Here is a 13,751-nt window from a genome sequence, read left to right as displayed (position 1 = left end):
CTGCGGGTCTTCATACAGTGGCGGGTAATGACTGCCACTTGAGTGTTGGGGGTTGCTAAAACGGAATCCCCCTCGCACGGACATCCGTGTGTTTGATCTTCTCCGCCTCGGTGGCTCCGGAGGCGGTTGTTGCTCTGGCGGCGGTGGTGGTGGCGGAGTGATCGCCTGAAAACGAGAATCCTTAGAGGGATCATGCTGCTGCTGAGGCGCTGGGTTAAAAGGGGGAGTAAACTCCCAAGGGTATGATGCAAACCTTGCCTCGTAGCTGTCTGGACCTCGGTATAGCGAACCGTGAAAAGACGATCCGTCCGAAATTTCAATGGGATGCGTCGGCGTCCCAATCGGTGGCATCTCCGGATCGGGGTCATCATCCATATCCATAGCGTAGTCACCGGAGAAGTGATCTTCTGGTCCCAATGGGTTAAAGCCCACTGGTTCTTGCACCTGATTTGCTGGATTGAACCGGCTCTAAAAATACATGGTTGGGTCCTCGAAGGCACGGTGAGAACTCGACCGTTGAAGTGGAAAGAATGAATGGCGAGAATCGTCGGGCTCATTCTCGGACTGCGGCCCAAAAGAGTGATGGTCCGAAGGTGAGGAGCTTAGCGAGACAGAACGCCTCGCAGGCTCTAAGTATGTCCTCCAATCCTCTTGGGGACTCGTGCTCATCGTCACTGATGGAGTTCGCCGGTGTAATGGCCCGACTTCATGGTCGTGGCTGGTGAAGATTGGGCCCTTACCGCCTCTTCCTCGTCCTCTCATATGTGGTGGCATCTTCTGTTCCTGTCAAAACAAACAAAGGAAACATCCAAGAAAACAATAAAGGACAAATAAAAGATTAGGATTAGTCCTAAGTCCTTTGCCTAGACTCGGAAGTCAAGGAATGTGCAACTGTGTCATTGAGATTAAACACAAAAGGTTAGTGTTTAATTCACTCAATGTTGGCTCTGATACCAACCTGTCACACCCCTATATTTCCATGTATTACCGGTGGGCCCGGTGGGGAGTATCGTGACGTAGTTGATATCATCATAGTCAATATTCATAGTTTAATGCACAACGAAAGCCAAAAAGTAAAATATTACAAACTGAATTGAAAGTAACAAAGTATTACAACGGAATGTAAAAGATCCACAGGCAGATCAAAACAAAAGAAGATAATTGTTCAACAGATTTTTAAGTGACAAAGCTTGCCAGACTCTTATTTATTCACTCAGGAGTAGCCAGCCTATTCCGCCTACTACCTGCACTTTAGCCTTTTGGAAAATACGTCAGTTTATACTGGTAAATACAATTAACTGACTCTTTTAGAAACATTTGAGAAAATTGATTTTAATGCACAAGGCACAAATAATCTGTTATAACTTGGGATAATTATTTTAAAATAAACCTGTAAAAGAATTACATGTTCGTTATACGTTCAGTAGCCCGGGCTGAATACCGGGTTAAAGATTAATAGACACACCACATAATATAAACCATGGCGGGTTATTCTCGAACAGGCGGGTATATTATTTTTACATACGCATCGGCAGTTGTATGCCTACACCCCGTGCTTAAGTCGTGGCCATTTCAAGGAATGAGCCGAGGATATCCAGGACATGGTCATTAAACGCCCAAAGGCTTAAAACAAACAAAACTAATTAAACAGGTTATCTCAATGAATTAACCTTCATATGATTAAAAATTCAATACATGACCAAGCGGTATTTTATATACCGTACCCCAAGCCCGTATAAGGGAAAATAAGTTAAAAGTATTTACCTGAGCAAATTATACAAATTTATCCTAGCTGTATACAATCGGTAAGTGCAACTATCTTTACTGGGCTCCTAAATCTAGAACGAAGGTTTTAATAACCTGTTAGATTCCTAACGAGTCTTAATTAAGTTTAAACTTAGACTTGTTAGTTTTAAAGAAAGATATACGGTTCAATACGCGAGATTAAGCGAAGACCGGATTAGAATGTGGTTTAGACCCGACAAGTATAAAGACTTGTATAATATGGGTAAACTAAACACATTCTGGATTTTGTGGTAAAAATGATAAGGTTTGACCCATTTCCGTCAATTTATGCAAACTAGTCACATAAACCGTACCGAACGCGAAAAATGCATAACGGGTAACCAAAAGAGTCATCTACAGGTTTCACAAGTTAATATGCCTGAATTATGTTGTGATATCAGTAGGATACCTTCCACTATGCCCAAAATGAATTTAAAATCAATTTATGCCCCGTAGGGGTATTTTGGTCATTTTAAAGCTTATAAAAGAGATTAAATAATAATCTGAGGTTCTGGTCTAAATTGATCAGTAAAAATATTTATTTTTGTAAGTCATAACAGTAGGGCATTGCATGTATGTGAAATTTATCATTTATAACCAAACTATGCACCGTAGGGGCATTTTGGTCATTTCACATAAGCTTTAAAGGTTAAATTTGGAAATCTGAGTTCAAAACTTTTGCTTACTGCTAAAGAATAAAAATTTACGTAAAACATCAGTAGGTATTAAGTCTTATATGTCAAAAATAGTTTTAATCCATACTATGCGTTTAAAACGCGTAAAAAGTCGGTTTTTAGAAATTTTCAGGTTATATAAGGAAAGTTGAGATTTTTATCAGTCCAGAAGGCTTAAAATATTTTATTTAACATATAAAACCAGTAGCAAAAAGTTTGGTATCAAAATGTTATGTAAAACTTATTTTATTAGCAAAAAGGGTATAACCGGCAATTACCGAATTAAAGCAAGAATCCTATGTTATGATCAGTTTAAAAATAATTAAAAATCTTCAAAAATCCCAACATATTATATTTCACCAGTGGGTAAAAAGTTTGGTGTCAAAATCCGGGTTTAAATAGGCTTTATGCTAAATATGCCGTTTAATTAATAAAAAGCTTTCAAATTACGATATTGAGCATAACTCCTAATTTAGACCTCAAACTGATGTCAAATTTTTAGGACAAGTTTATAAATCAGTAATAAAAGTTTTTGTCCTCTCATATTTTTCAAAAATCTCGTTTTTACAAGAAAAGGGCATAATGGTCAATTTTAGTCGTATAACGGAAACATGCAACGAACTAGGATTACAAAGGAACCATATTGTATAAACTCAGAGGGTTATACTAACACGTAACATGGTCCTAATGGAACCTAAGGCATTTCTAAGACAATCTAAATTGGGTCAGATCAAAGCAAAAGTCTTCTGTTGCGACTTTCGGTTCCGAACCGAGCCTAAACTCAGAATTGTCGGGTTGAACATGCTTAGACATGTTCTTACATTATTTACCAAGTTATTTTAGGGTTAAAACAGGTTCCATAGCTTCTACATTGCAAATTATGAATTTATTTACAAAAATAGCTTCTGTTGACTTTTTAATATTAAGTTTGACCCGACAATTGACCAAGTTAGAGTGATAATCAGGGGATGCCCTTTTAGGGACTTATTACCCACATAATTACCAACTCATAGCCACTTTCAATTCGAAAAATGACTGGACCATTAGTGATTAATCACTAAGTCAAAGCTTAATTACGACGGCTTTGACTTTTGGTCATTAGACTAATAAAACATGAACTAGAGAGGCTAAAAACACTCACAATGGTCCTTAGCACCATTTAGGAGCTGATGGAAGCTTGCTTGAAGTCCAGAGAGCTCCAGAGAATAGGTTTAGAATGATTTTTGCAAGTGTGCTCAAGAACTAGCAAACAAGACTCTTATATAGCCGAATAAAACTCACAAGATCACTCCACATAAGTCTAGGATTGATTCCTGATCATCCCATGTGTCCCCTATGCATGAAATACCACTGGTGCAGTTCCTGAATTCGAAAACCAGACCATTAAGGCGGTGTAACCTGCTGTACATGCAGCTGTGCAGAGAATCTGCCCAGATCAGGCCGTCGCGTCGCGCAATGGCAGAGGAGGTTGGTGGTGGCGTGACGCCACCATGTGGGTCACCTGATCAGCAAGTTTTAAATGTTGACATTTTCACCCCCTGGACCTTCTAAAGCGTAAAATCTTTCATTTAAAACATATTTAACCCATATAACTTATATTCTTGTGATCCATGAGATATAACCAAACACCGTTAGGTCCAGTTTCGTTAAATGATAACCGAAAACACAAGTTTTGCCCTGTTGACGCTTTTAACCCCTTGATTACGAAAGTTAACGCCTTTTCCTCATACGATATCGAAACCTTGTGAAATTTTTACCACTTATTCTTGGGAGCATAATTAATCGTTACAAGGCTCCGGGTTCGTTAAAAGGTCACTCAGAGGAATTAATTAAACATGTTGACACATTTAACCCTCGCGTCTTGTAAACTTTCACTTTCTTCCACAAACGGTTTCATACGCTTCGTGATTCATTCGTTTAAGGGTATAAACATCGTGCAGGGGCGTTCAAAGGCAAAATTTTCATATGTTGACACTTTGGATCCTCTTACACACATACTTTCTTCGTTTGTCAACTTTAGTCCCCCGTAATCAACTCGATAAACGTTTAGAGTTCATGACACGTGTCGATACTATATTGGATCTGATTTTGCGAGGTGTTACACAAAAACCCTTCAAAACTCATCCAACAACAAGACAAATAAGAATTTCATGATAGCAGAAACTAGGGGGCGTCGCCGACGCCATTTGGGGCGTCCACGACGGCCCCTGGATGTTCCAAGTTCGTCCGACGCGCTAATCCACTGCCTACAAACATTTTTTGCCGACGAAGGGTTCTGGAGGGCATCGCTGACGCCCCCCATGCGTTGCCGACTCCTCCTGGTTTTGTTGGTTTCCTGCGAAAACTGTTTTCTTCATAACTTCTTCGTTATAGCTCCGTTTTACTCACCGTTTTCGCCCACGTACTCGTAATTCAACCCTTTATCATGCCATCTTCCAATATCTTCATTTTAAATCCATTAACATCCCCCAAAACACATCCAATCTTCATGGTTAACCTAGTTTTGTTCATTTCACATTCCCGGTTGACCCGATTCGCGTCCCGGTGCTCCGTTTAGATCCCGATTAGCTCCTTAAACTATTTTAGACCTATAACACACAAATCCCATTAAAAGTAGGCCATTCAAGATTAAAATCTATGTTAAAACATCAACTTAAGCATAAACGATCAACGGTTTTCAACCATGTACCAGTGGTAATGCATGATCATCAAGTGTAATATTGTTTAAAATGTCAACAAACTTCTATATAAGAGCTTTTACCATTTGTGTTGTCTCAACCAGTGATATCATGATAAGAGCCAGTGGTGTTCTGCAGAGGCACTTTCACCCAATCAACCAATTTAAATGTTTCCTTAGTAGCTCGTTCTTTTAACCCATTTTACCACTTAAAAACATAACCAAAAGAAAATATTGAACTTCCAATTCATAGTATGCTATCTTTTTTATATGCAAGCATCTTGGGACATTCTTGCAAGCATCAACAACCATATGCACCTGAATTATTGTCCAACATGTTAAGAAATAAATATACATAATAACTTACAAATGAAAAACTGAACATGGAAAAAAGAACATACCTTATGAATTTCAATTCAGAATCAATGCCAGATGCAAGCCATGGGATCAAACCAATGGGAATTTTAAGTTCACATCAATGTAAAATGTTCTGTTGTTGATTTTCAAATTACCCTGCATCTTTGTTTTATACCCCAATTTAAGAAATCAAAATATATAAAAAAATACATGAAATTGGTTTATCCACTTAACTAATAACCTTAAAAACTTGTATCAACAATGAGATGAAAATACCATCAAAAGGATCGGTACTTTGAGCATCCAATCTCTGAAAATGGAAAGCAGTGGTCACGGTGCTGAAAACTTAAACCGGAAAACCATCTTATCCGTATCTTCTTAATGGGTTTCTTAAGCAACATAAGGAAGTGGATAGGGTTGATTAGGGTTTGGGAGTGACGGAGATGCGACTCAGGGGTGGTGGGGAGGGAGACGGCTGTGAGCGTGACGAGGGAGACTCTAATTAGGGTTTGGAGTGAAATTGGTATCAGGAAAGATATTATCGTCTATGGGTCGGTGGGTTTAGATCCGTGTGTGTCAAATGGTTAACATATTAGAAAAGGCTACGTGGCATTTGAATAAATTAAGGGAAGAGAGGTGTTGATGTTGGGTTTTTCACATGTTTATCAAAGTATTTTATCCTTATACAATAAAAACGCAGCGGAAAATATTATTTAAAACATGTTACTTACAAGATATAAAACCCATTTTATATGTAAAACCCAATACCCGGATCCATATACGAACATGCATGCTATCAAAAATAAAACACAACCATATAGTGTTTAGAATACTACCTTCCAAGGAGTAAAGGATATGAAGAAGATGATGCTTCTTGAACGGTTGCCTTCAAGTGTAGAAGACCTCAAGCTTCTATACCCCAAGCCTTCCAACAAACACCTTGATTTAGCTAGGATTTTACACTCATGAACTCACCTGAAAAATCCAACTCTTGGAACCAACCCTTGGCCGAAAATTGAGAGGATAAAAGGGAGTTCTTGCACTTGAAAAATCTAACTTGAAAAAACCTTAGAATCATCACATGTATGGCCGATTTTTGTAGAGAGAATTCTCTAAGTTTTTCAAGTTCTTCAAGTCTTCTCCTCATCATTTTTTTGTCATACAAAAAAAAAAATGGTTATAAAAGATGAGAGAATATTGCCACCCATTTTGACCAATCAAGTTTCCACTAACACATGCAAATGCATGCATCCCCATTGGACCAAAATGGCTTGGGAAGACCACCCAATCAAGATGCATGCAAATATGACGAAAGCATGTCTTCTTATTGGACCATCATGGTCTTGGGAAGAGGGGGCGGCCCACATGCGGGTTTTATAAAAAAAAATCAAAATTTCTTTTAATAATAATTTAAGTCTTATATAATTTTATAACTTCTATAAAATATAACATCATATGTTATAAGACTTATACAACTTTTATTATGTTATTTAACCCATTAAATAACAAAATAAAATATTCTCTCAAAATAAATTATCCATATAATTTATTAATTTCTAAAGTGCAATTATTTAGAAAACCAATTTCTAAATATTGTAAGTGTTAATATTTATTTGTTTGATCATATCACAAATAAATATTTAAGTGTTTGTCTAGCTTGTATTTGGGTATGACTCGACTTGGATCATAACGTACTAGCCACATCAATTTAATATGTGTCTTGGGCATACAGAATCCAACAATCTCCCACTTGCACAAGATACATAGAAGATTGATGCAAGTAGTAAAGACCGCCTAACTATAGTTTACTACCCCTAATACGTATGACTATATGTCCCATTCAATAACATCATCCCCTTCAAGTCCCTTACTTGAAAATGATTTAGGTGAATCTATCATTTACCCTTTCGTTACAAATGTCATGTCAAATCCAGAGACATAGAGTGATCACTCTCTGTTTATTTAACTTTAACAGGCCTTAGACATCTTACTCTCAACAAATAAGAGGAACAAATCACATCTTGACTACATACGTCTCTCACAATCACCTTGTACCACACCTGAGCTTAGCTTCATGTACTGCCTTATTACAGACAGGGAAGAACTAGGTCAAGGTGTTATACTCGGTGAATATCAAGACCCAATATGTATCTCAGGTCAGAGGATACTATGATATTCTCCTTTACTCAAATTTACTTATGATCAATCATAAATGATTCCATGCAGTAATATTCGAGAGCGAGTCAGTCCAATATTTGTATCCCACAAATATCTATGAACTTTGGCAGCAACACTTTGCTCTATATTCATACCTAATGAATATCCACCAATCCAAGTTCATAATAGTCTTACATTCATATTTGTTCCCACAAGTATGATCGACTATGGACATTTAGAATAAGCAACTTATTCACGGATTTAAACATGCTAATATGGAACATAACTCAACATACCATAAAGAGTTATAAAACAATTGTTCCAATATCTAAATATAAAATAGATCAAATCCAATCACTAGAATATCGAAGTCCTAAGGCACAAGTATGACCCTTAGCTTTGCCATTCAAGGAGCTTCGTGAGTGGATCCGCAATATTTTTATCAATGCGAACTTTGCGAATACATTTCTTTCCCCTTTTCAACTTCATCCCTTATATAGTTGAAACTCCGCTCAATGTGCCTAGTCTTTCGATGTACACGAGGTTCCTTGATTTAAGCAATCGCACCATCGTTATCACAAAGATCTCTAGGGGTCCTGAATGTTAGGGACTACCCCTAGATCGGCAATAATTCAAGTGGCAGATCCATATGAATTATCTCAATCAATGAAGCGGCGATGTATTCTGATTCTGTAGTGGACAATGCTACCCTGATTGTGATCGAGAATCATCTCGATCAGTTTGGAAACTCGTATCCATGTAACCCTTTACAACGAATTCCGAAACTCGCATCCCTGTAACCCTTTACAACGTGTTCTTCTTCACCATATCCATATATTAGAAATATATCCTTAGTCCTTCTGAGGTATTTCAATATATTTATAACAGTCACCCAATGACCAATATTCGCTGGTATCTTCTCATTATGCTTAAAGCGCATAACTTGTCCGGTCTAGTGCATATCATTACGTACATAATGAATCCTATAGCTGACGCAAATGGGATTTCTTTCATTCTTTCCTGCTCATCCTTTGAGCTTGGACATTGAAACGTTTTCAATAATGTCCCCTCTTTGAATAGGTACCAAACCTTTCATAGAGTTCTCTATCTTGAACCTTTTCAAGACTTCGTCAATGTATGCACTTTAGTTTAAACCTATCATGCGCCTTAATCTATCCTTATAGATTCTTTATTCCCAAAATATAGGCGACTTCACCAAGATCCTTAATGGAAAAACAACTTCCAAGTTAGGTTTTTACACCTTCCTTGTTTGGAATGTCATTTCCAAATAGTAGAATGTCATCGACATATAATAGTAAGAAAGTAATAATGCTCCCACTAGCCTTCTTATACACATAAGTTTCATCACCGTTCTTTATGAATCCATATTCCCTAATCTCTTCATCAAAACGGTGATTCCAACTTCTAGATGCTTGTTTCAATCCATAGATTGATTTCTTTAACTTGTATACTTTGTTAGGATGTTTTGGATCGACAAAACCTTTAGGCTGAACCATATAGACATCTTCCTCAAGATATCTATTAAGGAAAGCCACCTTGACATCCATTTGCCAAATCTCATAATCATATTATGCAGGTATGGCAAATAATATCCTTATTGACTTTAGCATCGCCACAGGCGAAAAGGTCTCATCATGATCAACCCCTTGAGTTTGATTGAAACCTTTTGCTACAAGTCTCGCTTTATTAGTATCCAAGTTACCATGCATATCCGTTTTCTTCTTGAAACCCCACTTACTTCCAACTACTTTGGAGTTAAGAGGTGGCACAACCAATTCCCATACTTGGTTGTCATACATGGATTGCATCTCTACGTTCATGGCTTCAAGCCATTTGCATTAATCGGATTTTGACATTGCATCATGGTAGGTGGTAGGTTCACCCGAATCTACCACGTAGCATCCATCTATGAAAAATCCATATCTTTCAGGTGGACTTCTAATTCTACCAGATCTGCGAATGTTTTGTGTGTATTGATCAACCACTTGATCGTTTTCAACAACCTCTTGTTGAGTGCTAGTATTGACCAAACGTGTATCGGCTTGTGGTTCCTGATCCTCATCAAGTTCCACTGTTCTACTAACTGTGAACGTGTATCAGCCTTTCGAGCAACAAATACCTTTTGCTCTGTTGGATCGTAGAATTAATATCCTATACCATCTTTAGGATATCCTACAAAGATACACTTAGTGGATCGTACTTCCAATTTGTTTGGGGTGTATTGCTTCACATAAGCTGCACAACCCATACCTTTTAAATATGATAATGATGGAGTCCTTCCATGCCATATTTCAAAAGGGTGTCTTATCCACTTTCTTGGTTTTGGGCCATATTTAATATACGGACCACGGAGAGCAATGCGTAACCCCAAAATGATAGAGATAAGTCGCTCCTAGCCATTATATATTGAACCATATCCAAATAGAGTTCGATTCCTCCTCTATCAGAACGAAAAACTTTGATTGAGTTGATTTAGTACTTTACCTTTTGAAGATTTTGAACATTTCAAAACTTCATCTTTGTGTCAAGTACACATAACCATAACTACTATAGTCGTTGGTAAAAGGTAATGAAGTATCTTTCACCATTCTTAGTCATTGGCTTAAAAGGATCACATACATTCGAATGTATGATACCTAATAAATCTTTCGCCCTTTCCCATTACGGAATTACTTGGTTATTTTACCTTGTAAAAAAGATTCACATGTATCAAATGAACCAACTTCATTTGTCTCCAAAAGACCATTCTTTTGAAGTGCTTGCATGCGATTTCTGTTTATATGACCAAGACGACAATGCCAAAGATAGGTCTCACTCAAATCCATTTTGAGTTTCATGGTGATTGCTTGGTACATTTAACTATCAAATGATGTGTTATTATGAACCAATTCATAAATACCATTTGAAAGCTTAGCTTTAAAGTAAAACACGTCATTCATCGAAATATAAATGTCATTGTATACAAACTTTAAATCAAAACATATTGTCTTATATGGGAAGCTTGAATAATGTTCCTAGTCAAACTAGAAGCACATAATATATTTTTAAAACAATTTCCAAACCATTTGGAAGTTTCAAAACATAGTCTCCTTTCTTGTAATGCTTATTTCTTTTGAACTTTTGCAACGAATTGAAAATATGAGTTTCACATCCGGTATCTAATACCCATGTGTTAGAAGAAATAACATTAAGGTCAATATGTATCAGTAAGATTGTACCTGAGGTTTGCCCTGCATTCCTCTTAGTTTTTAACTCTTTGAGATAGGTTGGTCAATTCCTTTCCAATGCCCTATCTCACCACACTCAAAGCATGGATTGTTTGTGGCAACATTTGACTTCTTCTCTTTTGGTTTCGGTGGTTTCGCTTTAGTCTTTCTAATCTTTTTCCCTTTGAATTTCCCGTTATCATTTGCAACATTTGCTTTGGTGTCGGGGTGATGCCCTTTCTTGTTGCCACCCTCATTGATCGTTGGAATGGATAAAACCCCTTTTATCCATATTGAGTCTTTCGAGGTGATCAATGTGGCTTTTCATCTTAAAGACATAAGATGAGACGGATTAGGTTTCCTCCATTCGACATGCATGAAGCGCTCGAACCGTTTCGAAGCGTTCTACCCTTAGGAACATTTCCTACAATTGGTTAATCATGTCGTATGTTCATGATATTCAAAAAATCCTTTTGAATCTTGGGAATCATAATTCCTAACATGAGGCAAGAGGCTTGCATAGTATCCTCGGTATACTTAATCCAATCATTATAGGCATCTTTATCTTCCATAAGATGTTCATCAGGATTAGGATCGTTTTCAGTGATAGGTTACGGACGGTTTGGGTAATATTGTTAGCAGCTCTCTACAAAATTTTACAAAGTTCAATTTTAGTATTTTCGATATTTTAATTATTAATACCCTTTTATGTCTCATAGACAATTAATAATTAAAATCTAGAATCCAACGTTACATATAAATATTGGTTAGGTGACCTTTATCCCATTATTTAAATTAACAAGGTAGTCAACGTTTGACAATTGCAACCCTTTGCAACTTCTAGCCATATGGGATCAGTTAAACAACTTTATGTTTTGTTGGCATGTTTAATCCCATCAACACCTTTTGTTCGCCATGCTTCGGTGACCCTAAGTTCATGGTTTCCAAATCAAGTCGTCTAACTTACACACACATGTGAGTTTACTCACATAAGTGGTTAGGTGACCTTTATCCCACAAACATGGTAAACCCACCTCAAACATACAAGTTCCCTCAAATGTGGTTAGGTGACCTTTATCCCACAAAAGAGTTAACAAGTGATTCGAGTGTTGTATAAAAGGATGGTGTTTGACTTGTTTTATAAAAGGGATTTTGAGTTTTCAAAATTCTAGTTTAGAAAACATTATGTACCATACATTTGCATGCATTCAAATCCTTGGTACTTTTGTGAAAACAAATTTTTCAAGGTTCTTTTTAATAAAACCTATTTTATTATAAAATCATTAATTTTTAATAACCTTTTATTAACCAATTTTAATGATTTTTTAAGAACCAATTTTAAGCTTGTTGTTGATTATTAATCGTTAAGCATGCATATCCAAATATCATCTAAACAATCATAAATAAAACAACCACACAAGCACAACATACATAACAATAGGTGCATAACCATAGCCAACTATTTTGACCACACTTGTTAGCCGAAACAAGTGTGCCAAAAGGTCTTTCCTTGTAACACCCTAGTTATTATTTTAAAGGTTTTCGTATAATTTACGAAAACAAACATGTATTTAAGGTTAAGTATCCTTAGAAAATTTCGAGTAAATTAAAACTTTTACAATTCATAAGTTATTCTACAAAACGTGATCGAATTCGTTGTTTAAAATATACAACGTGGCAAAGTGCGGAAGCATGTAACTATATCGTGTTCGGTTCTTCGATGAGCTTGATCGTCTCTCGGCATCCAAAATGAACCTACATTTCATAAACATGAAATGCTTTAGTCATACGTGGATTGAAATAAATCTAAACAAATCCGGTAATGATAATGGAAGGAAAAAGAATTCCCAACGTTAAACTCTTGATCTCAAAACATATGGATTTCCCAACTGGCCTCCACCGTAACTTACGGTGGCACCGTAAGTTACGGTGGCCCCTGGTGTGACATGCCCCTACCGTAAATCAGTAGGGGGCTGCCGTAAAGCCTTCAACTCCACCGTAACTTATGGTGACACCGTAAGTTACGGTGGCCCCTGCATTCCAGCTTTCCTATTTTGCCGTTTATTGGCACGAAAACTTTCGTATCTTTCAAACCGCTTATCCGTTTGACCCACCGTTTCTTCCTACATGATTGTAATTTGACCCTTCATAATATGGAGTCAAAATCCAACATCCGAATTAACAAAATTTAAGACTTTTAAGTCTTTGGCTTATTACCATTTTTACCAAATTTTAACCCGTTCGCGATTTTATCAAACAAACATGTTTACTTGCTCTATAAACTCATGAAAATCATAATTTCAATATTTCCTATCAAATAAATCATAAATCATGGGTTTCTTACTTAGTTAGAACCCATTTACGTTCAAGTTCTTATTTTGACCCGTTAGAGAGGATTTAATCATTTAAGTTTAAATCCTACTCTCTACTTTCACATGTCATTTTTCTACATTAAGGTATTCACATATCTTTCACCAAATTTACGCGTACCTGGCGCGGGTCAAAGTATTGACCCGTTTTAATACCTTGCCTTAATAATTTGCTGATTCATAGCCACGTAAATTCCATAAGCCGTTTTACCCTGTGAGCATTAGACTCGACATGCACTTGTTAGTCGTTATTCGTCAAATGGTGTTAACCTTACCATTTGACCTGTTTAGTCTAAACGACCAAACATTTTGCACTTATATTTGAATGGTATTTATTTACCATTTCATTATTTAACCCATTTCGCCCCTTTTTGCCATTAAACATGGTTTTTATCCTTTTATTCGTCCCGACCCGTATCATTTCGTGTCGGAACCCATATTTCGGATATAACCTTGTTCGTGTTTATAATCTATAAAGTAAATACGTATCCTAAAAAAAAAGTGT

At 36.8% G+C, this 13,751-nt stretch overlaps 1 long non-coding RNA gene across 1 annotated transcript; it reads right to left on the bottom strand.

The window, feature by feature from the left end:
• Positions 1-12,404: 12,404 nt before the first annotated feature.
• LOC110899399 lies at positions 12,405-13,736 on the bottom strand. The gene is made up of 2 exons (XR_002570248.2): positions 13,368-13,736; positions 12,405-12,632 (listed from the first exon to the last, which is right to left on the bottom strand). It is a non-coding gene; the product is annotated as an uncharacterized LOC110899399 (long non-coding RNA).
• Positions 13,737-13,751: the final 15 nt, after the last annotated feature.

Source organism: Helianthus annuus, chromosome 13, assembly GCF_002127325.2.
Source record: "Helianthus annuus cultivar XRQ/B chromosome 13, HanXRQr2.0-SUNRISE, whole genome shotgun sequence".
Taxonomy (NCBI): Eukaryota; Viridiplantae; Streptophyta; class Magnoliopsida; order Asterales; family Asteraceae; genus Helianthus; species Helianthus annuus.
This window is presented reverse-complemented; position numbering and strand designations above follow the sequence as displayed.